The sequence below is a fragment of the Lampris incognitus genome, chromosome 9 (assembly GCF_029633865.1).
Source record: "Lampris incognitus isolate fLamInc1 chromosome 9, fLamInc1.hap2, whole genome shotgun sequence".
Classification (NCBI taxonomy): Eukaryota; Metazoa; Chordata; class Actinopteri; order Lampriformes; family Lampridae; genus Lampris; species Lampris incognitus.
Genome location: NC_079219.1, coordinates 24,908,080 through 24,932,393, shown reverse-complemented (window position 1 = coordinate 24,932,393; position 24,314 = coordinate 24,908,080).

Sequence of the window (24,314 nt, the reverse complement as noted above, 5' to 3'; positions counted from 1 at the left end):
ATGTGTGCGTGTGTGTGTGTGTGTGTGTGTGTGTGTTTACCCATGTATGCATGTGTGCTAGCACATCTGCATGTGTGTTTATCTTTGTGCATAACTACTACATATGCATACAAAAGCACAGAGACATGTTGGTCTCCATGCGTATACTCATATGTGCCTATAGATGTGTGTCTGCAGGGCAGTGGAAGGGAGGGGTCGGGGGGCGATATGAGCCAGAGGCAACATCCAGTTAGGCACCAGTGTGACATTCCTTCAAAGGCCTCGCTAGCAACACTTCTGCAAAGGAGCCCATAGTCTGTCTCTCCTGGGGATGTGCCTGGGTTTCAGTCATTAGTCCTTTGCCAAATGGCTCTGAGGAAAATGGGGTTGGGGGACTCATGTTGAATCTATAGAACACATACAACACTCGTATAGCCGTATGGCAAACCTCAGCTCATGAATTTCATTACATAGTAATGTAGTGAAACCACCAAGGGATACCCTGGCATTAGGCAATATGTTTTGCTGGGCAATCTGGGATGGTATTCAAGACAATGACAAAGACAAGATTAAAACTATGAAAGTAGATATGTATCTTGTATCCAATATAATTTCGTGTTTTGGAACTGTTGTCTATGGCCAATGGTTTAGTATTGAATGTCCCTGAATAGCACCGAATGGCAGTGAACAGAATAGAATAGAACCGAATAGAGCATAACAGAATAGAATACAACAGAATAGAATAGATGAATAGAATAGAGCAGATTAGAATAGAATGGAACAGACTAGAATAGTACAGAACAGAATAGAATAGAACAGAACAGAACAGAACAGAACAGAACAGAACAGAACAGAACAGAATAGAACACTGCTGCATGTCAAATGAAATTGTAACCTGCACGACAGGGGAATGGGCCTATGCTTGCGCAGGGACAGTTTACAGTCTAATGTCTAAGTTCAGTGGAGATTGGTGTAGGTTTTTTTCTAGACCGGATTCTAGTACTCACCCCAAAGACAACACACACACTCGTGGGTATAGTTTACAATAAAAAAACCAATTTATTTCAACAGTTCAAAGTAAAGTTATTTCAATATCAATACTAAATTAGATGTGTTATATATATATATATTACTCTATTATACTTTTTAAAAGTTCTTCCTAATATTCTATTTATTGTCTATATCTATCTATATTCTATTTTATACCCTTCTAATATATTACTTGTGCAGCCATATTCTACACTAACAAATTAAAGAAAATAATCCAAAATAAAGTATGAGTGCACTCAAAGAAAATAATAAAGAAAAGAAAAGGGGGAATGATTCAGTCTTCCAATCTGTGCAAGGTGCAATGTCCAGATCCTACCACAATCACAGGGGCAAGTTAATGTAGAGGCGATGATGATGAATCCAAATCCAGGGCGATGATGGGGGCAATCCAAAGGGAGTATCCAAGGGTTCCAAAAGGGTGTCGCAAGGGGGGTTGTTCGGGGTACTAAAAAAAACAGTCAGGGTTCCAGCAGCGTACAAAACACAAGAGAAAAGAGTCTTCCTTCTTCCTTCAACAGGAGATCATCTGTCAAGGATGCTTCGTGGGAGGGATATTTTTTGTCGTAGTTCAAATGTCCTGTAGCTCAAATATCCGTAGTTCAAATATCAATAATTCAGGTATCCATAGTCAAAGTTGTCCGTATTTCTAAATATCCGTATTTCTCTTCTCTATTGTCGACGGTTGTTTGCATGGTTTAAACTCTGTAGCTCATGTGCCTCCTAGAGGCTACTCGTGGAACTTACATACGTCACAGGGTACATGTAATCATGTGGGTTACATTCTCCCCCTCTAAACCGCATCAGTCTCTGCATGCGTCTAAACACTGTATGGTCTTGCAGAGGGCACTCTAGAAGAATCAGGGACATTTCTGCCCAAACTTTCGAAAAATGAGGCCATGGCTAGGACTAAAGGTCTTCCTAGTTCACCATAACAGAGTCTCTCAGGGGGGTGTCTTTCTCTGATAGATCTTCTGATCGGTTCGCTCTCAGACGGGTTTCCGTCAGACAGGTTAGCCTGGCCTGTCACACCAGTGGGCGGTGCACTCTCGGGTTCAAGTGGGTTGTTTTCAGGTGAACGTCCTTCAATAGGTCCAAATTGAGGTACAACAGTAGTAGATGATGCGGGGTCTCCCTCAGGTAAGTGTCTTCGAACAGGTTGAGAGAATTCATCTGTGACTACTTCTGTCTCACGCCCAATTGGTTTCTTTTCAAGTAACTGATTGTGAACAGACTCAGGGGTATGGGGTACTTCACTAAGGAGTGGACTATCAGATTGGGAGAACTCCGACGGACTTGGATTCAACCCGACTGGGTTCAACAGTTCCGTGGCACGTGCTAGAGGGGTGGCCTGTGTGGTTGTCCTAATGCTTTGGGGAAACCTTGTGGAGATCTGTGGATAGCAATCCTCATCCTCGTCACTGCTGGGCATATCTGGGTCAACAATATTGTCGTGCCTGGTCTGCTGCGAGACTGTTTCCCTGCGTCTCAGCCTCCTTGTTGGTAAGTTTGTGTCAGGTTCTGAGACTTTATCTGTAACAGGTAGAAAGCCGCAGGGCAGAAGAAGGTCTCTGTGAAGGGTACGGTGTGGACCTTCACCCTGTTCTTGCTTGACGACACACTGGGCCATCTCCCATCCTCTTCACCACAGTATGGACTTCCTTTTCCCATCTGTCTGCAAGTTTATGTTTTCCTCTTAAATTGACATTCTTCACCAGGACTCTATCTCCGGTAACAAGTTCTGCGGCTCTGATCTTTTTATCAAACCTGGCTTTATTCTTCTCTCCCATCTTCTTAGAGCTTTCAGAAGCAAGTGCATAGCTGTCTTGGAGGCGCTGTCGAAGATGTTTAACATACTCTGAATGCGACTTGAATCCAATTTGGTCTGGTGTAAGACCTAGAACCAGATCAATGGGTAGTCTTGGCTGTCTACCAAACAACAATTCATATGGAGAGTAGCCTGTGGTGTCATTTTTCGTGCAATTGTATGCATGGACTAGCGGTTTGACAAAGTCCCTCCAATGATATTTATCCTTGTCTTCTAGCGTCCCGAGCATGCTGAGAAGGGTCCTGTTAAATCTCTCGACAGGGTTTCCACGTGGATGGTATGGCGTGGTTCTGATCTTTTCGGTTCCAATCAGACAGCACAACTCCTTGATGGTGTGGGATTCAAAATCTCTCCCCTGGTCACTGAGAAGGCAACTTGGAAAACCATACTGTACAATGAAGTTTTCCCACAGTGTTTTGGCAACCGTATTCGCCTTTTGGTCTTTCGTGGGGATGGCAACGGCAAACTTGGTGAAGTGATCCGTGATGACGAGGATGTTTCTAGTGTCCTTACTATCAGGCTCAATACAGAGGTAATCCATACACACCAGTTCAAGGGGATAACTGGTCTGTATATTCTCCATATGAGCAGCATGCTGGGAATTGGCTTTCCGCCTCACGCATCTTTCACAAGTCCTACACTTCTGTTCAACAGACTGAAACATCTTTGGCCAGAAAAATCTCGAACGAACAAGATGAAGGACACGCTGAGCGCCAAGATGACCGACTTCATCATGAAGGCCTTGCAATGCTCTTTCTCTGTGGCTACTAGGCAGCACCAGCTGATAGATCTGATTCCCACGATCAAGACATTTCCTGAACAGTACTCCATCTATAAGCTCTAGTCTATTCCATTCTCTAAGGAGCACCTTGACTTCTGACAGTTCAGAGGACATCTCTTGAAAAGTGGGTTTTCGGTTTCCTTGAATGAAACTGATCACACGTCTGATAGATGGATCCTGTCTTTGAGACTGATACCAGTCATTGTGAGTCATTCCAGGGAGGGTGCCTTGTCCAGAGAACACAAAGTCATCAGGGATGGCAGAAGCATCTAAAGCTAAGGATTCAGCAAGAATGGGGAGTTCTGGCTGCAAATAGTCAGCCAAAGTGGTCACAGAGTGGCGTTGACATAAAGCAGACAGCATGTCACCAGAAACAGTTTTGCTTTCTCCATCCAAAACCCTTTGCTTCAGCTCTTCTATCCTCGCTTTCTCCTGCTTGAACTCCTCATCTTCTTCTGACGGACTCTGGGGTCTTCTGGACAACCCATCGGCATCTTGATTGCTGATCCCAGCCCTATACTTTATGGTGAATCTGTAGGTTGACAGAGCGGCTAACCAGCGATGTCCTGCTGCATCAAGCTTTGCTGTGGTCAACACATAAGTTAGGGGGTTATTGTCTGTTAAAACCTGAAATTCTGTTCCATAGAGGTAATCATGGAATTTCTCACAGATGGCCCATTTCAAGGCGAGGTACTCTTGCTTGTGGGCAGGATAGTTTTGTTCACTTCTGGATAGTCCTCTGCTGGCATAAGCTACAACCCTCAGCTCCCCATCGTGTTCCTGATAGAGCGCAGCACCGAGACCATCGCGGCTGGCATCAGTATGCAGGACGTAAGGAAGATTGGGATTGGCGAAGGCAAGAACAGGGGCCGAAGTCAGTTTATCTATGAGAGTTCTAAAAGCAACATCACACTCTTCAGTCCACTCATTTCCAAAAGGTAAGGTGGGATTGATGGAAGTCTTGACCCTGTCCTTCTTGTAAATCTTCCCTCTTTTCCTTGGAGCAACATAGCCAGCAGTTAGAGCATTCAATGGCTTTGCTATTTTAGAGTACCCTTCCACAAAACGTCGGTAATATCCAGCAAATCCTAGGAAGCATTTGAGCTCTTTTCTGTTGGTGGGTTGAGGCCATTCTCTCAAAGCAGAGACTTTGCTTGGATCTGTGTGGACTCCATTGGCATCTACAACATGGCCAAGGTATTTAACAGTAGTCTGGAAAAAATGGCATTTTTCAGGGGACAACTTTAGGCCATAGTCTTTGAGCCGGTTCAACACTTTCATCAATCTGGCCTCATGCTCTTCTAGTGTGTCAGAGAAGACAATCAGGTCATCCAGAAATACTAGTACTTCATTGAGATGCAGGTCTCCAACACATTTCTCCATCAGTCTCTGAAAGGTGCTTGGTGCATTTGTCACACCTTGGGGCATAGGATTAAACTCATAGAAGCCTAGAGGGCAGACAAAAGCGGTCTTGTGCTTATCTTCCTCTGCAACTTCTACTTGATAGTAGCCTGACTTCAGATCCATGACAGAAAACCATTTGGCTCCACTAAGAGCAGAGAAGGTGTCTTCGAAGTTGGGGAGAGCATAGGCATCTTTGATCGTTCTCATGTTCAGCTTCCTGAAATCTATGCAGAGTCTTATTGCACCATTCTTCTTCTTGACAACTACAATGGGGGAAGCAAATGGAGACTCTGACTCGCGAATAATTCCAGCGTCTAGCAGCTCTCTTAGGTGTTGTTTGACAGCTTCTCTGTCAGAGGGATGAATGGGTCTGGGTCGCTCTCTAAAAGGGGCCTCATCCTGGAGTCGGATGCGATGTTTTACTGCAGTTGTATGACCATGAGACAAGTCATCAACAGCAAACACCTCTGGCATGCTGTTCAGCTGGTGTGTGATCCGTTTTTTCCACTCTTCTGGAATGGGGGAATCTTCCAAATCAAAGTTGGTGGTGTTACTCTGAGACTGAGGGATGTCAGGCACAGTCATATTTTGGGATTCAGACGGCATCACATACTGTGCTACCATCATTTCAGCTATCACCTGCCTTGGATGCAGTGTGACACTACGATCAGTCACATTTCTGAGAATGACAGGAATCTTGTTTAAAGATCGAAGTGGAGTTTCTATCAAGGAATTTTCAACGAACACTCCACCAGGTAAGGAAACGGTTTCAGGGGATTCGACCACGAAAAGGGAACGTGGGAAATGTTTCTTCACTCTGACATCTCCAAAGACAGACACTTTTCTTCCTGGTGGAATGGTGACAGGATGGCGTCCATGCAACTTAACATGATTGGCTGAAATCTCTTCCTGATGACTTAGGGCAACATGCTGGAACAGCAAGATACAGTCACTATTGATATTGGGCCTTTGTAAGAATTCTCTTCCATGCTTTTCTATGCCACCTTCATATAATCTGTCAAGGACATTGGTTCCAATCAATAGGGGAATCTGAGTGTTAAAATGGCAATTTGGCACAATGAGAACTAATGAAGAGACCTGTTCAGCTACGCCAGTGATGCTGCTGGGGAAGGAGATGAAGGCTTGGATATAACCCTGGTAAGGAACATGTTGGCCACCTGCACCTTCTATCTGGAAAAGAGTCTGAATGGGCTGGATGGGGAGGAACGATAAGTGGTTCAAGTAGAATGTCTCTAAAATGGTTGTTACTTGGGAACCGGTGTCAAGGATTGATTCACATTCTATTCCTTCAATGGAGACAGATGCAGTGCAGCGTGGCCCTACAAGTTCACAGGGAAGGGATTGGCTATTTTGGTATCTTTGTCTGTATCTATTTTTTCTTGTCTGGGTTCTATTCATAATATCATTAATGGGTTTGGGACTCTTATGCTGGTACTTAGCTGCTGAACGTCCCGAAACAGGAGCTGCTACTAGTTTAAAGGCATGGAGGTGAGGGTATGCGTATTCCTGTGAGCTTCACGTTTTTGTCTCAGCTTGGTGTTCTTTTGATGGACAAGAGCGGGGTTGGGGGCACTCACACAGTGGGCAGCAATGTGACCATCTCCACCACATTTAAAGCAGAACCATGGCTTGGGAAAACGAGGCGTGTAAATTCGAGGTGTGGAGGCATTCATGACCATGCAGCTGGTTTCAATCTGAGTTCTGTTTGGCTGTGGTTCTTCCTTGATGGACAGGGTTGCAATTTGTTTCTTTAACTCAGCTACCTCATCGCGGAGTTTCTGTGTGTCTTCATTTTTGTTTTCGGCTGGGGCTTCGATTCCATAAACAGTGTGGGCATGCACTGAAGCTTTTGAGCTCCCTAGATGTTTCTTCATCCTATCTAGTTTAGCTGAACGACGGCCTTCTTCTGTCCTAAGCTGATGAAGCAATTCAGGAAATGAGGGTGGGCTATTTTTTTTCTGTTCAAGCTGAAGACCTAAAACCAACGAGTGGTCCCAGCATCCTCTGCAGAACTGTCTTATTAAGTGTTTTTCTGAATCTACAAGTGAAGCTCCCCCTCTAGAGATGACTTTAGTGAGGAGGGTCTGAAGTCTGAATAAATAATCAGATGGCTTCTCTCCAGAATTCTGGTTTGCACTCAAGAATGCAGCAAAAAGCTCTTCTCCATCTTCTACGACTCCAAAGGCTGATTCGATGTGGTTTACGTACGCAACAGGGTTTGCATTGACACCAAGTGGTTTCACCATGTCAGAAGCTGGACCAACCAAACTCTCTAGAACCTTTCTGATTTTTTGTGAATCGGTGACATAGGTGTCACTTAGAAGCAGCTCAACTTGAGTTCTCCAAGCTTCATAATCTACTTCCCCATTTGGCTTTGGAAGCCTACCTGAGAAGGTTCGAATTTTACTTGGCTACTGTATGGTTGTATTGACTCATTCTTAATAACATGTTCTACTACTACGTTCTGGATGCTCGGGGGATTAATGATGTCTTCTTCAAGGCTCATTGAATTACGCATGGATGAGTGTGTGGTTGGAGCACGGTGAATGTCAGATATAGATGGCCGTCTGTTACATTCTTGGGTCATGCTAGGCGTGTGCTCAACATCAATGCTAGGCTTAGTGTCTTGCATAGGGCTGTGTTCCGGTAAAGACGTGTTGTCAGTTTTCTGTGATGCTGTAGACCGAATGTGCCTCAGTTCATTTTCTAAGATGGAGGCATAGCCTGACATGGCACTACCACCAATAGCGCTGAGTTCTTCGAGATATTGCTGGGCTAAGTCTTTGCCTATTTCCTCTTGACATATTTGTCTAATTGTTCTGACATTCCATAGAGTAGTTGGATCAACAGGGCTAGGTATAAGGCCAAGGGTATCTGGGGTTATCCTGGTGATTGACTTTTCACACTCAAATTCTATTATTACCCTACCATTAGGTTGGTTGGGCTCATCCACAACTCTGATGCAGGATGAGATCTTCCCATGTTGTTCGAAGAAGCTTATTATCGTTTCGGCAGAGCTCATTTCATTGACACCTTCAACTAATAAGCAGTTTTGTCCATGGACTTTATACTGATTGCAAAGATCCATATTGACTGTGTTATTTTCAAAATAAAAAAATATATAATCAAGTATTTTATAGAGAGGTGTGGTCAGTGGGGTAGTATATGGCCTGAAACACTAATTAACCAATCTCCTGGCTGGCTCGCCAACTTTCTGTAACCTGCACGACAGGGGAATGGGCCTATGCTTGCGCAGGGACAGTTTACAGTCTAATGTCTAAGTTCAGTGGAGATTGGTGTAGGTTTTTTTCTAGACCGGATTCTAGTACTCACCCCAAAGACAACACACACACTCGTGGGTATAGTTTACAATAAAAAAAACCAATTTATTTCAACAGTTCAAAGTAAAGTTATTTCAATATCAATACTAAATTAGATGTGTTATATATATATATTTTACTCTATTATACTTTTTAAAAGTTCTTCCTAATATTCTATTTATTGTCTATATCTATCTATATTCTATTTTATACCCTTCTAATATATTACTTGTGCAGCCATATTCTACACTAACAAATTAAAGAAAATAATCCAAAATAAAGTATGAGTGCACTCAAAGAAAATAATAAAGAAAAGAAAAGGGGGAATGATTCAGTCTTCCAATCTGTGCAAGGTGCAATGTCCAGATCCTACCACAATCACAGGGGCAAGTTAATGTAGAGGCGATGATGATGAATCCAAATCCAGGGCGATGATGGGGGCAATCCAAAGGGGGTATCCAAGGGTTCCAAAAGGGTGTCGCAAGGGGGGTTGTTCGGGGTACTAAAAAAAACAGTCAGGGTTCCAGCAGCGTACAAAACACAAGAGAAAAGAGTCTTCCTTCTTCCTTCAACAGGAGATCATCTGTCAAGGATGCTTCGTGGGAGGGATATTTTTTGTCGTAGTTCAAATGTCCTGTAGCTCAAATATCCGTAGTTCAAATATCAATAATTCAGGTATCCATAGTCAAAGTTGTCCGTATTTCTAAATATCCGTATTTCTCTTCTCTATTGTCGACGGTTGTTTGCATGGTTTAAACTCTGTAGCTCATGTGCCTCCTAGAGGCTACTCGTGGAACTTACATACGTCACAGGGTACATGTAATCATGTGGGTTACAAAATCATTTTCCAGAGGACCCTCTGAATGACTGCATGCAGGTCTCATCGATCACTATTCTCTAGCCAAGAGCTCTGTCAGTGAAGGAGTCCATTGATCAACATTACTCCACATTGATCAGTGGAAGAAGAGCCAGCCATCAATATCACAATCAAACTCCGAGGTCACTGAGGTTGGAAGAAACTGATTACATGTAATGGGATTACAATAATCCGATTACCAAATTATTTCAAAATTGTTTCCACTGCAAAAACAAAACAAAACTATAATTTTATAAATGGTATATTACAGATATGATTACCCAGAAAAAGACAAAGGGTATTTTCATAGGGTGTGATTCATTTGACCACAATTCTATAATAAAACAATGATTAAAAAGTTTTATGGATATCAGTGATGCTTTTGATTTCATTCAGCAAATTGGAATCAATTCTCTGTTTAATTTTGGATGGCAAGAATCTGGAGACAAACTATTGAAAAAGTGAAATAAGGTGATCAATTTTCGATTCCTGTATTACGTGTGTCACATGACGAGTTCAAATTTAATTCATGCAATCTGTAATCTGTGATGGAGTAAATTCTCACAGCCGCTCCCCTGGACCTGTTGGGCTGTTCATATACTACTACTACTACTACTTTCGGCTGCTCCCGTTAGGGGTCGCCACAGCGGATCATCCGTTTCCATTTCTTCCTGTCTTCTGCGTCTTCCTCTGTCACACCAGCCACCTGCATGTCTTCCCTCACCACATCCATAAACCTCCTCTTTGGCCTTCCTCTTCTCCTCTTCCCTGGCAGCTCCATATTCAGCATCCTTCTCCCAATATACTCAGCATCTCTCCTCCACACATGTCCAAGCCATCTCAATCTTGCCTCTCTTGCTTTGTCTCCAAACCGTCCAACCTGAGCGGTCCCTCTAATATAATCGTTCCTAATCCTGTCGTTCTTCGTTACTCCCAGTGAAAATCTTAGCATCTTCAACTCTGCCACCTCCAGCTCCGCCTCCTGTCTTTTCGTCAGTGCCACTGTCTCCAAACCATATAACATAGCTGGTCTCACAACCATTTTGTAAACTTTCCCTTTAACTCTTGCTGATACCCTTCTGTCGCAAATCACTCCTGACACACTTCTCCACCCACTCCAACCTGCCTGCACTCTCTTTTTCACCTCTCTACTGCACTCCCCGTTACTTTGGACAGTTGACCCCAAGTATTTAAACTCAAATGCCTTTGTCACCTCCACTCCTTGCATCCTGACCATTCTACTGTCCTCTCTCTCATTCACGCATAAGTATTGCGTCTTGCTCCTACTGACTTTCATTCCTCTTCTCTCCAGTGCATACCTCCACCTCTCCAGGCTCTCCTCAACCTGCACCCTACTCTCGCTACAGATCACAATGTCATCCGCGAACATCATCGTCCATGGAGACTCCTGCCTGATCTTGTCCGTCAACCTGTCCATCACCATTGCAAACAAGAAAGGGCTCAGAGCCGATCCTTGATGTAATCCCACCTCCACCTTGAACCCATCTGTCATTCCAACCGCACACCTCACCATTGTCACACTTCCCTCATACGTATCCTGCACCACTCCTACATACTTCTCTGCAACTCCTGACTCCCTCATACAATACCACACCTCCTCTCTCGGCACTCTGTCATAAGCTTTCTCTAAATCTACAAAGACACAATGCAACTCTTTCTGGCATTCTCTATACTTCTCAATCAACATTCTCAAAGCAAACATCGCATCTGTGGTGCTCTTTCGTGGCATGAAACCATACTGCTGCTCGCTGATCGTCACCTCTCCTCTTAACCTAGCTTCTATTACTCTTTCCCAAATCTTCATGCTGTGGCTGATCAACTTTATACCTCTGTAGTTGTTACAGTTCTGCACATCGCCCTTGTTCTTGAAAATCGGTACCAGTATGCTTCTTCTCCACTCCTCAGGCATCCTCTCACTTTCCAGGATTGTGTTAAACAATCTAGTTAAAAACTCCACTGCCATCTCTCCTAAACATCTCCATGCCTCCACAGGTATGTCATCAGGACCAACTGCCTTTCCACTCTTCATCCTCTTCATAGCTACCCTCACTTCCTCCTTGTTAATCGACTGAACTTCCTGATTCACTATCCCTACATCATCCAACCTTCTCTCTCTCTCATTTTCTTCATTCATCAGCCCCTCAAAGTATTCCTTCCACCTTCTTAGCACACTCTCCTCGCTTGTCAGCACATTTCCATCTCTATCCTTGATCGCCCTAACTTGCTGCACATCCTTTGCAGCTTGGTCCCTCTGTCTAGCCAATCGGTACAAGTCCTTTTCTCCTTCCTTAGTGTCTAATCTGTCATAAAACTGACCATACGCCTTTTCCTTTGCCTTTGCCACCTCTCTCTTTGCTTTACGCTGCATCTCCTTGTACTCCTGTCTACTTTCTTCATCTCTCTTACTATCCCACTTCTTCTTTGCCAACCTTTTCCTCTGTATAATTTGCTGTACTTCCTCATTCCACCACCAAGTCTCCTTGTCTTCCTTCCTCTGTCCTGATGACACACCAAGTACCTTCCTAGCTGTCTCCCTCACTATTTCTGCAGTGGTTGTCCAGCCATCTGGCAACTCTTCACTACCACCCAGTGCCTGTCTTAACTCCTCCCTGAACTCCACACAACAGTCTTCCTTCTTCAACTTCCACCATTTGATCTTCGGCTGTGTCTTCACTCGCTTCCTCTTCTTGGTCTCCAAAGTCATCCTACAGACCACCATCCGATGCTGCCTAGCTACGTTCTCCCCTGTCACCACCTTGCAGTCTCCAATCCCTTTTAGATGGCGCCTTCTACATAAGATATAGTCCACCTGTGTGCACTTTCCTCCACTCTTGTACGTCACCCTGTGTTCCTCCCTCTTCTTGAAATATGTATTCACCACAGCCATTTCCATCCTTTTCGCAAAATCCACCACCATCTGTCCTTCCACATTTCTCTTCTTGACTCCATACCTTCCCATCACCTCCTCATCACCTCTGTTCCCTTCACCAACATGTCCATTGAAGTCGGCTACAATCACCACTCTCTCCTCCTTGGGTACCCTCTCCACCATGTCGTCCAACTCACTCCAGAATTCTTCTTTTTCATCCATCTCACACCCAACTTGCGGGGCATATGCGCTGATAACATTCAGCAATAAACCTTCAATTTCCAGCTTCATACTCATCACTCTGTCTGACACTCTCTTCACCTCCAGCACGCTCTTGACATACTCTTCCTTCAGAATTACCCCTACCCCATTACTCCTCCCATTCACACCATGGTAGAAGAGTTTGAACCCACCTCCGGTACTCCTGGCCTTACTCCCCTTCCACCTGGTCTCTTGCACACACAGTATGCCTACCTTTCTTCTTTCCATCATGTCAGCCAGCTCTCTCCCTTTACCAGTCATAGTGCCAACATTCAAAGTTCCAACTCTCACCTCCACATGCCTACCCTTCCTCCTCTCTAGCTGCCTCTGGACATGCTTTCCCCCTCTCCTTCTCCTTCGCCCAACAGTAGCATAGTTTTCACCGACACCCTGCTGGTTAACAGTACCGGTGGCGGTCGTTGGTAACCCGGGCCTCGACCGATCCGGTATGTAAGTCTTATTTATGATCCGCATATTTGATTTGGCAAAGATTTTACGCCGGATGCCCTTCCTGACGCAACCCTCCCCATTTGTCCGGGCTTGGGACCGGCACTAAGGATGCACTGGCTTGTGCATCCTCAGTGGCTGGGTTGGGCTGTTCATATACTAATGCTCAAAATTGGCCATGCAGACAAGAGGAACCTACCTATGTACACAAGAGGTGGAATCAGCTCAATATTCTGTTCAACTAGACAGACATGAGAGAAATGACCAAGAATAGACTGTCACTCATATGAGCAGATCACCAGATGGGTTGACAGGCAAAACCCCTGACACTGTTCATCAGTAGAAACATCGTACATCCATATTCAGCATGTCCCCACATGGCGTGTAAGGACAGTGGTGATAGTTGATTATGTGTTGTGAACTTGTGACGGCCTCATTTGTCTGACAAAGCCGCATGGTGTTGATTTGATGTGATTTATTTGGATCTCTTTTGGCTCACTGGCTAATCTTCCAAGAGTCCACATAGAAAGCATTTAAACATACTAATTCAACACATAATTGTAAACATATCACATACATACATGCATATATACACACATATAAGTGATATGTGTCCAATATATCACAAGGCCCTGGGGTGTTCTGTCACTACACATCAAAATATGATCGGCTGATGATACGATCACTCAAAGCTGCAATCAGTTTGCAAATTTGGGGCTTCAACGAAAGGCTAGCAACACCACTAGTGCTGGTCCAAGGAGCTGTGATGCGTTTAGATGACACGGGGCAGGCATGGCTCAGGAGGTAGAGCGGGTCGTCTAGTAATTGGAAGGTCCCTGGTTTGATCCCCAGCTCATGCGGAGAGTGTGCCGAAGTGTCCTTGAGCAAGACACTGAGCCCTTAACTGTTCCTGATGAGCAGGTTGGCACCTTGCATGGCAGCCTCCACCATCAGTGTATGAATGCGTGTGTGAATGTGAGGCATACACTGTAAAGCGCTTTGAGTGGTGAGTAGACCAGAAAATCACTATATAAAATGCAGTCCATTTACCATGACATAGGAAATCCCTGCTCAGCCCCATGAGAAAGCAAGCAATTGAATTCAGATACATTTCAGGCATACTTCAATTTATATATGAAAAACAAATTACAATTTTGATTTTGACAAGGCCAGCAGAGAAGGCCCTGATGGCCCTGACAGCCCACCACTGTATATAACCTACATACATTGGGACATAAGACCCAACCTAACCTATCGCACATATACTTTATTGTACCTACATATAGTATACACATATTCATCTACATGTGTTCACATATAATACCAACAGACCTACTAACAATACAACACAATAATGTGATAACTACATTTAGATCTTACAATCAACAATCCCACTACCCTACTGTCCTTCAGTGAGTTATTGTAATGAACGTCATCATGTAATGGTCTAAAAATTAAAGTCCTGTTGCCTACCAACACGGTGATCGCCGGTTCGAATCCCCGTGTTACCTCCGGCTTGGTCAGGCGTCCCTACAGACACAATTGGCTGTGCCTGAGGGTGGGAGGCCGGATGTGGGTATGTGTCTTGGTCACTGCGCTAGCGCCTCCTCTGGTCGGTGGGGGCGCCTGTTCAGGGGGAAGGGGGAACTGGGGGGGGTAGCGTGATCGTCCCACGCACTACGTCTCCCTGGTGAAACTCCTCACTGTCAGGTGAAAAGAAGCGGCTGGCGACCCCACATGTATCAGATGAGGCATGTGGTAGTCTGCAGCCCTCCCCCGATTGGCAGAGGGGGTGGAGCAGCGACCGGGACGACTCGGAAGAGTCGGGTAATTGGCTAAGTACTATGAACTCTGTACATAACTGTAGTCCACTGACTTCCGGTTTCTACTGCAGCGGTCATACCAGTTTCCTTGTTTGTTGGCATGTGCTATTGACAATGGCATGTTGGTATGGCCGCTGCGGTAGAAACCGGAAGTCAGTGGACTACAGTTATGCACAGAGCCGACTGGGGATTAAAAGGGGGGAAAATAAAATAAAATGAAAATCCGTCTTCCCATTTCAATTTTTATTTTTGGCTGTACATGATGATTTTGATCTCTTATCCTTATGTTATCTGGATTTTTATCATGCACCAACAACAGTTTGTGCTTAATACTAACTGGCTTTTTAAACTTTTGAATTTGTGAAACCAGTGCAATAGTATGTTGTCTCACATGCTCTACCACTGTGGGCCATCCCATAATAACATGTAGTTCACTCACTGCTTTTCCAAACCCACACCTCAAGACCATTCTGGTTGCCTGGTTTCGTGTGGTCTGCAGTCTCCTCATGTGTTGCATTGCTGCACAGCAACACATAAGGTGACTGTACATGAGACTTGGAGATATTACCTTAAGAATGTCTTTTAACAGAAAAAACTTTGCAATTCGTCCAACCATTCCTGCCATTTCCATCACTCTTTTAGAAAGATCTGGTAATATGAGCAGTCCATGAGAGATTCTTTCCTATTTCAACTCCCAATAATTTGACTTGTGTGAACGCCTTCATCTCCTCGCCATTCATGAACTCGCAGTAAAAGGAGTCTGATAATTGCAAAGAAATGAAAACAAACGCCTTTGCATTCTGCACAGGTTATAGGTTGACACAAATTGCGCTGCATTGTTTTATACAAGACAATCTGCATTTAGCATTTTGATGAACTTCAGCAAGACGAGAACTGCGTATTGTCTTATCTCCCCTTTGTATTATCGGTGTGCGCGCGCGCTGCCCTCCCTCACCAACGTCATCACCATCCGCTGTTTTCCGCGCATTGCTTCCCCCTTTATCCCTTCTTCCCTTTTTCCCTTTCAGCGGGTGATAAATTATTTACAGAGTATAGATCTGCAAGCACTCAATAGGCTGCAGTTGCTGAGCCGCATTGGCCATGGGGACAGGGGTGTGTGTGGGGTGGGGGTGGGGGGTTAAGGTGGAGGGGGCGGGGTTGGATAGACGGGTGGCCGGGCATTTGACGAGCAAGCGAGGCGAAAAGGAAAAAAAAAAGGGGAAAAAAGGCGGCGCTCTCGAAAGGTCACCGCCACCCGCCGGCTCCCCTCTGATAGGTCCATCACCGAGGCCGCGCGTCCGCGTGCGCGTCCCCGTTAAGGCTCTGCCCAGAAGAGTGTGCGGTGTGACGTGCGCATGGACAGAAACAACAACGGGACGCAGAAACGTCGTCGAAGGGAGAAACCGAGATGACGGGAAAGGAGAGATCAGCAGAACGAGAGAAAGCGAGAGATGGAGGAGGAAGGGAACGGTGCCAGAACGGAGAGCGAGATGAAGTGAGAGATGAGGGAGGAAAGAGAGCAGCGGGGAGCGTTTCTCCTGCCAAACCTTGAAATCAGATAGGCTTTGATTGTTTTTGTTAGATACACTGTAATCTCGCCGATCTCCAAACAGCCCTATAATTGGATTCTTCTGGGAAGATCAGGGGGAAGGGAAAAAAACTTCTATTAAGTACTATCTCTTCGCTTCAAAACAACGGGCCGGCAGAAAGAGAGATAAATAAATAAAAAATAGGTAAAAGTGTGATAAAAAAAAGATTCATGACATAGAAATTTGAGATTATTTGGATATAGGAGTTGCCCTCGAGGCAGTTGATTCACTATGGCACCAGTAGGCTTTGGTGGAAACAACAGCACGAGGGTAACAGGTACAGAGGCCTACACGAAAGCACTCACTCGCGCACACAAACAGCATTTGCATATGGGAAAATGCTAGAATATATTCCTTTTTAATTATTCAACAAGTTATTGTACTTTGAACTTTTTCTCCAAAAAAAAAAAAAACCCGAGGCAATTCCTGCCGCTGAAGGTGTGTTAAATTGGTGTAAAAAAAGGTAAAATCTCTGTTAATTAATTCCTCCTTTGAAATGACATTAAAGCTCCCCTGAAAACACAAATCTCTAATTGGCATAGTAAACTCTTAAAGGGACGGTGGGGAGGATATAAAGCAGCTGGAGGAAAACAACTTGCTGTAACGGGTTCAGGTCATCCGCTAACGGTATTTCATTTGTTCCTTCTTGTCATAGGGAAGGAAAGTGGACAGAAAGTGGATCATAGAGCCTTTTTTCCCCCCTTTAAACATCCCAGCTTAGCTGTCCCCTTAAGTCACTGGCTCTCTTCTTTCTCTCTCTCATTCATCCTGTCTTCTTTACTTGGCAGCGTTTTCCTCTAAATCTTCTACCCTCAGAGGTGTGCGCTGGCTTCTGAAATCAAGACACCCTCTTTTGTCTCAGTTGATTTCTGCTGTTACTCTTGACACCGGCCCCCATCGGAGCCATTTGGACATCTGTCGGGGCTGTGGTCTGTCTCTGTCACGCTCTCTTATAGTCTATCTATGGGGACTTGACCTCCGGCATCGCACATTCCTGGCCCGTGCCCATCACACCCCCATCCCCAGCACCGTCACCTGTTACGAGGGCTATAGCACGAGCCCCCTCACTTCCTCTGTCATTCATTCCTATATTCGCTCCTTTCATCTGCTTTCCATCTTTCCTTCCTCTGTCACCCTGTTCTCACTTTACCTGATTTTCTTATTTTCCTACTTTCACCCTTCCTTGAACCCCGCTTTCTTTGACTCGGTCTTTTGTTCAGTTTCTCTTTTTTCTCTCCCCTTCGCTTTTGCTCTCGCTGCACTCTGTAGCTCCACAGTTTCCCCTCCCCTCTCTTTCCATCTCCCTCTCTTGGACCACCGGTTCAATGGCAGTAGCAGTGGGTATTTGGCAGCCACCACAGAGCACATTTGTTTGTCCCTCTCTGCGATTGAAGAAGACACTCCAAGAATCTAATGGACTCCAGAAGAGAGACTCCTTTTGAATTCGCTTTGAAAGAGGCCCGCAGAGCCTCTCTTCCCTCTCCCGTCTACTTCTCGGGCTTTGTAACCGTTGACAAAAATGTCGGTCTGTATATGCCATTGGACGGGATGTACCCGGGCCAGCAGACAGAAGGCCCTGGAAGCCCTTCTGCTGCCCAGTCTTAGCACATGTTGGTCCAGGATGGTGGCGTGCTGCAGACATACCGTAGATTTAGGGTGCAGTAGTACTCGTAGTATGGTATCAGCAGGAAGAGTGTACACATCCAATACCCACCTCACTGGTAACATGCCATGCAAATTAAGTTTAAAGACTTTATATGCATTGTAATACAAAGGAATAAAAGAAAAACTTTGACCCTGAAAGAAAAGCTAGTGTCATTTTACTTAGACTTAGACTGCTTTTGTCATTGCCTTATATGCATGTCTGATACATACAAGGGAATGAATTTACATTTCACAAGGACCTCAGTGCCACATAAAAACAAATAACACACAATAAATATTAAGAACAAAAAGTGCATTAAAAACAGAATTACTTCACAGACCTAAACATCACAAGCACACCTGACATGGACAAAAAGACAGTCAAAAGGTCATTTTATGGAAGATCCAAGTGTTCAGGCTGTTGAGGAACCTCACAGCCTGAGGAATGAAACTGTTGCATAGTCTGATGGAGGCAGCACGGATGCTCCAGTACCTTCTGCCAGAGGGTAGGAGGGTGAAGTGGATGTGGGAAGGGTGGGTGGGGTCCTTCACAATGCTAAGAGCCTTCTGGGTGCACTGTGCATCAAAGTTGGCCTGGATGGATGGGAGAGCAGTTCCTATGATCTTTCCAGCTGTCTTCACTATCCGCTGTAGGGATTTGCGGTTGTAGGCCTTGCGGTTCCCATGCCAGACAGATACAGCCGGTCAGAATGCTCTTTATGGTGCCTCTGTAAAATGTAATGAGGATGGGTGGGGGGAGACTCGCCTTCTTCAGATGCCGCAGGAAGTGAAGACGCTGCTGGGCCTTCTTGGATAGCACAGTGACATGTGAGGACCAGGACAGGTCCTCTGTGATGTGAACTCCCAGGAACTTAACACTGCTGACTCTCTCCACGTCCATACCATTGATGGTCAGAGGGGTATGGTAGGTGCTGGTCCTTCTAAAGTCAATAATAACCTCCTTAGTTTTTCCTATATTTAGGGAGAGGTTGTTGTTTTTGCACCTCGCTGCCAGTTGATCCACCTTCACTCTGTATAATGATTCATCGTTGTTGCTGATGAGACCTACCACTGTGGTTTCATCATCAGACTATATAATGAGGTTGGAGGTGGATGATGCTGTACAGTCATGAATCAGCAGGGTGAACAAGAGCGGACTGAGCACACAGCCCTGTGGAGCACCGGTGCTCAGTGTGATGGTCCTGGAGGTGATCTTGCCAATTTGCATTGACTGTGGCCTCCTCGTGAGGAAGTCCAGCACCCAGTTGCAGAGGGAGGTGTTAAGGCCCAGTGGCTCAGCTTTTCGATCAGGTGTTGTGGTATGATTGTGTTAAGAGCTGAGCTGAAGTCAGTGAATAACATCCTCACATAGCTGTTCTTTCTCTCCAGGTGGGACAGGGCTGGATGAAGAGCAGAGGTTATGGCATCTTCTGTGGAGCGGTTAGCGCAGCATGGAAACTGGAGAGGGTCCAGCATGGAGGGGAGGCTGGACTTGATCTGCTTCATGACCAGCCTCTCAAAGCACTTCACGATGATAGGATTCATCTAATAAATTTAAATAAGAGTAGTTCAGATTAGATTTGACTGATTCTGCAGGGAGATTGAGTCATTGCAACAGCAGATGACAGGAAACAGCCAAGGCAAAAAAGTGGATTTGGTGAATTTCTGACAAAAACTCGTAATCCTACCAGCATAGTGACAGGACCACATCAACTAAAAAGATCATAAGAATATATGTTAAGTATGTATGTACAGGGGTGTCCGGGTAGCATAGCAGTCTATTCCGTTGCCTACCAACACGGGGATTGCCGGGTCGAATCCCTAGGGGGAATAACGTGATCCTCCCAAGTGCTACGTCCCCCTGGCGAAACTCGTCACTGTCAGATGAAAAGAAGCGGCTGGTGACTCCACATGTATCGGAGGAGGCATGTGGTAGTCTGCAGCCCTCCCGGATCAGCAGATGGGGTGGAGCAGCAACCAGGATGGCTGGGAAGAGTGGGGTAATTGACCAAGTACAATTGGGGAGAAAAGGGAAGGGGGAAGCTTAAAAAAAAAGAAGTATGTATGTACATAGTGCAGAAGCAGTTGCAAGCCACACAACAGCAGTACACAAGAACACCAGAATCATGTGGTCTGTGCGGATGTCAATCATGTAAATGTATAACAGTATAACCTATGTATTGGGTGCAAGGAGCAGCAGTAACATCAAATCACATTTAACAAAAATACATAGATATGAAAATATATCGCAATCTAATCAATTCTATGCAATAAGGGAAACATGCATTTACTCTATGTGGATGGTAAATACGTTCCACTTTTTCTGTTGCTAAAACGGCTGCATGTAACAGACCGCACTGAAACGGATTCAATGAACAAAGCCGTTCGTGATTGCTTAATGAGTTGTGCTGATTCAAAAGCCTTGAAATAATCCCACATTTCGACACAGAAATATGTGCCCCATTAAGAAGCACTTCCTTCTTCGGCTCTCACACATAATCCAGCTCAGTGTTAAGAGCTTGACTCCTGCCACCAGCGCACAGTGCACCCCTTTATCCCCGCTGCTGGATGCAAACAATAGAAAACAATACACAGCCGGAATTGAGGTCGCGTGGGGGTCAGCGGCTCCCCTGTGAAAACAGTATGGATGTTCTTCCTGACTTGTCTGTTGTCTCTTTGGCCAACGGGGGAGTAGAAAATGATGATTGGTTTTCACATAAGAGAGCTATTACACCACAAAAGGATTCAGTGGGAGCCATAGCACTTAGCGTCACATTACTGCATTATCCTACTCTGCTGTAGCCTTGTTCACAACATGATTAAATGTACAGAGAGAGAGAGAGAGAGGAGGGCGTGCATGTGTGTGTGGGCTCTGTATTCTGTGGCATCGTCTTTATTACTTTATACATTAATAAAAGCATGAATAATACAAACTAAAATAATGAAACGGTAGCATGCCTCTAGTTACACAGGCTTATGAGTCAGTGGCGGAGGAGAAGGGGGGTCGGGGTGGGCAGTTGTTGATCCTTAAAGGACGAGGGGGATGAGAATCGCGCTGCATCTCCTGTTGCTCTTTTCATTTTCTTTTTCGTCTTGCATCCAACAACAGACTCATTAAACTGTAAGTAAACTGACATTTCACCCTGATGTCTCCTCTCCCTCTTGTTTCACATCATTAAGCAGCAACATGAGGCTCAAAGGTAGCCGGGCAAAGTCTTTGAAGAAATGCCTCGCCTGGCAAGCAGGCATTTTGATGAGCTTGTCACTCCCTCACCCCAAACATGCCTCATTAGTAGTTCAGTCAAACTACCTTTCTGTATACCCTATTCCCTCTCTCCGTCACACACACACACACACACACACACACACACACACACACACACACACACACACACACACACACACACACACACACACACACACACACACACACACACACAAACAGACTCGTTTTCTCTCTTCTCTATCTCCCATATTCCATCTCCAGCTCTCTTTGGCTTCCTCCCTCGCCCCCCTCCTGTTTTTCAGTACTAATTAGCTGGCTTCTCCCTCTTCTCTGCTTCCCCAGTCACATCTCAAAGGGAGATAGATATGATTTTTCTTTAACCCAAAGGCCAACTTAATCAGCTGAATTAATAACTTTATTACCCGTTAGTCCCCGGGCCACGCAATGCATTTCTCTCCCAATGCCCAACGCTCCTTCCCTCTCTCTGCCACTGCTTCTTTCACTCCCTGCAGCAGTTTTTACATTTCCACTGTAGACACACAGACAACAGGAGAGAGAAATAGACAGGTAGATAAAAGAGATAGGAAAGACAGAGACAGAGAGAGAGCGAGAGAGAGAGAGAGAGGGAGAGAGGGAGGGAGCGAAAAGAAGGCAGGGACAAGAATACATTATAGATAACGGTGATCAAAATATGTATTCACAGATGTTGAGATGTGGGTACAATCTAATGACAACTGTACCATCAGCTTCATGCTATCAGACAACCACACATATCAAGTGCGTGTGTGTGTGTTTGTGTGTATGTTTATACAAATGTTCATAATGAAATTGTTTGTTTTTGTTCTTGTTTCTTTAAGGATACCTGGAAGTTTAATCACTGTAACTAGGGAGACATTGTTAAAAAAAAAGGTTCTGTTTTTGTGAAATTAATGATTAACACGCACTTCCAAAACTGCAAAATTATACCTCCATCGGGTTGCAATGATAGAAAAACAGACACACAGAACTTCATGTCTTACTATCGGTCCTTGTAGCAGCTCAAATGTATTAATTAGCTGGTGTATCTGGCTCTGTCAGGAGATATATTGCCACCATAGAAAAACACCACTGATAAGGAGATGTGCTATTAGTCTTCTCATTTACTTGACAAACTCCTAAAGAGCCTGAGGCCTATAATAAATAAAGCCTTTACAAAGACAACAGGACAGTGAGGAGGTGTCATAACTGAAAGCCTGGCCTCAGGAGCAGAAGTCTTTCTTCTCCCTGGGACCCGAGGACCCGTTTTGGTTCAAACATCAAAGCCGACCTCTCTATCTGCTTTAATACGACTGTGAGAATGGGCTAGCCTTCAGGATGAGCCGCTCACAGGGAAAGCAACATTAACAGTGATTAGCAGGCAGAGAAAATATGCCAAGCTGCATATCTGACTCGCTACTACAGCCCAGCCAACATCCCATGGTCACCCGCTGCAAGCATCAGCAGCTATCGCACATAGTTTCAGGTGGCCAGCTAACACGTTGACTGTGGCGATTCACAAGATGGAAAATCTAAATGGCGATACAAAAAATGATTAACATTTTCTGTTAGCAGAGACCATTGACAGCCCCTGTGCATAAATGTATCGGTCCATCCCTCGATGCTTTTGTGTGTTGTTTTGCAGTCATCGGCCCCCTGTACGTCTTATCCACTGACAAAGGACACACAGGGTTTCTAATGGCGACGACACATTGCAGCAGTTACATGCTTTTATATGGGCTAGGTGTGATCTAGTCAGAGAAAATGCTCACTTATTTAATGCCTAACCTAAAATAATAATAATAATTTAAATAAAAATTCCATTTTGTTTTTAGAATAAGAGACGTTGTTGAATATGAAATTCTTGCTTGCCACTCTCATGGCACTCCAGCTTCTTTCTATTTGTGAGGATGATGTTCGCTCAGGTCAGAGCACAGTCTTCATTTCAGGGTAGGCAAACATACCCAACCTGTTCTCATCCTGACTCACCCCGGATAACCATTCGCAGGCATAGTCGTGTAGATCATACTGAGGCTGGAAAATCAATTTCATATTTTAGACATTCAACAAGAGATATCAATCTCTCAGTAATATGACTTATTTTTCAGAAATTCTCCAAGGCATCAAGTGTGTCTTCCCACACACACACACATACACACACACACACACTCCTTGCTTCCTAGACTTTTGTTTTGGATGCAGCTCATGTCATGCTTCAACTTACATCTGTTCTTGTTCTTGGTTATTATGTTGAGTGTACCGGAGGCTAAAACTCCACTTAATTGGATAAAGTGGAGAGATGCAGTTTGATAAAAGTGCTAACACTTAACTTGGGCTAAAGGAGAAAAATCAGATAATACTTTTTCATATTCTCCATTGCTTAATGAAAACAGCGACGGCAATTTGACTACAAGGCATAATAAACATGTATCTGTAATGTGCTATATATATATATATATATATATATATATACACTACCGTTCAAAAGTTTGGGATCACCCAAACAATTTTGTGTTTTCCATGAAAAGTCACACTTATTCACCACCATATGTTGTGAAATGAATAGAAAATAGAGTCAAGACATTGACAAGGTTAGAAATAATGATTTGTATTTGAAATAAGATTTTTTTTACATCAAACTTTGCTTTCGTCAAAGAATCCTCCATTTGCAGCAATTACAGCATTGCAGACCTTTGGCATTCTAGCTGTTAATTTGTTGAGGTAATCTGGAGAAATTGCACCCCACGCTTCCAGAAGCAGCTCCCACAAGTTGGATTGGTTGGATGGGCACTTCTTTGAGCAGATTGAGTTTCTGGAGCATCACATTTGTGGGGTCAATTAAACGCTCAAAATGGCCAGAAAAAGAGAACTTTCATCTGAAACTCGACAGTCTATTCTTGTTCTTAGAAATGAAGGCTATTCCATGCGAGAAATTGCTAAGAAATTGAAGATTTCCTACACCGGTGTGTACTACTCCCTTCAGAGGACAGCACAAACAGGCTCTAACCAGAGTAGAAAAAGAAGTGGGAGGCCGCGTTGCACAACTGAGCAAGAAGATAAGTACATTAGAGTCTCTAGTTTGAGAAACAGACGCCTCACAGGTCCCCAACTGGCATCTTCATTAAATAGTACCTGTTAGAGCCTGTTTGTGCTGTCCTCTGAAGGGAGTAGTACACACCGGTG